We start from the raw sequence: 1,625 nt of genomic DNA, 5'->3' as shown, positions 1-1,625 counted from the left end.
TAATAAATGAAAGACCCGTGGAGCGCAGGAAGGGGCATCGGGGATGGGAGGAGGAGAGAGAAGGAGGAAGAAGCGATGATTGGAACAGAGAAAACGAGGTGGTTTCAGTCCGCTGTCTCGCTGCTGTGACTCAAAGACCCGACCAGAGCAACTCTAGAGGAGGAGAAGTTGATTTGGGGGCTCACAGTTTCAGAGGTCTCAGTCCGTAGACAGCAGGCTCCACTCCTCGGGGCTCGAGGGCAGGCAGGACATCATGGTGGCAGAGGGTGGTGGACGGAAGCAGCTCATTTGATGATCGGAAAGCAGAGAGAGGTCTCCACTCTCCAGATGCAAAATATAAACCCCAAAGCCACGTCCCCCGTGTCCCACCTCCTGCAGCCACACCCCACCTGCCTACTGGGTTAATCCACATGAAGGGATCAATCCACTGACTGGGCTCAGGCTCTTAGGATCCAATCACTTCTCCTCTGAACCTTCTTGCATCGTCTCACACGTGAGCTTTGGGGGGGACACCTCACGTCGGAACCGCAACAGATATTGTATGCACACCTTGAAGAATAGGTCAGAAAGATCCCCACTCGTGTATGACTCTAGCGCACTGATAAAAAAAAAAGACATTTTAAAATAGGCATTTCCCAGTGGAAATGTGCGCAGGCCACAGATGACCCCCTTGCCGTCTGCCTGTGCGCTCTTACGTTCATTCAAATGCTTTCAATTCTCCCCTGGTTTGTAAACAGGAGCAAGCAGTGAGGGTCGCCTCCGGAACCCGTTTATTCAACTCGCTTTTGTGGCTGGTAGGCAAGGGCCGCCTCCCTACGGGAAACGCATGCTTCCTTTCCCAATCTTAAATAATTAAAAGCACATTCAGCAGTGAGCATCCGTAAGAAAAGAAGGCCGCAAGTTCAACTCTGTTGCAAAAAAAAAACAACCCACAAGGTAAGATTCATTTTACAGAAACACCATGTCTCCCTCCTGAGAGGCAGCAGCGTTGGCTGGTATATTTGAGGGAGGAGGAAACAAAATGCGAAACTTGATTTTTTTCCCAACTTTTTGCTTTTTATCTTTCGCTTCTGAACGCCATTAAATTTTTATTTTCACCCTGAAAGCGTTTCTTCTCCTTCCCTACAACACCCAAGCCTGTCAAGGAATTTTCGGCAATAAAGGCCCTGCCTATGCCACAGAATGACCGGAGGGAAGCAGTGGCTAGAGGCAGGGCTGAGGCTGAACTTGACACTGGGCATCAGAGAGACTAGCTCTTTGCACAAGGTCAGAATAAAAAACGTCCAGTGGAAAGACGTATTTAATTTTCAGAACATTTTCTGCACTTGGAGATCAATTCCCCTTGCAAGCCCTGCCCCGAAACCACCCCTCTCATACCACGATGGTGATGCACCTGATTTCTTCTTCCCTCCTGGGTTGCAATGCACCCTTTTTTATGTGCATTATCACATTTATCTCTCTCTCTCTCTCTCTCTCTCTCTGGCTAGAGATTCAATCCACGGCACCACGCATGCTACCCTAAGCACGTGCCTTACCTCTGAGTTACACAGCCACACCCTGAAATCTATCTTCTAAACAATAACATTCTCCCACCCCCAGCAACAGATTTCCAAACGTTGCCTCCC

The sequence above is a fragment of the Marmota flaviventris genome, chromosome Y (genome assembly GCF_047511675.1).
Source record: "Marmota flaviventris isolate mMarFla1 chromosome Y, mMarFla1.hap1, whole genome shotgun sequence".
Lineage (NCBI taxonomy): Eukaryota > Metazoa > Chordata > Mammalia > Rodentia > Sciuridae > Marmota > Marmota flaviventris.
The sequence above is the reverse complement of the archived record's forward strand: the minus strand, read 5'-3'. Positions refer to the sequence as shown.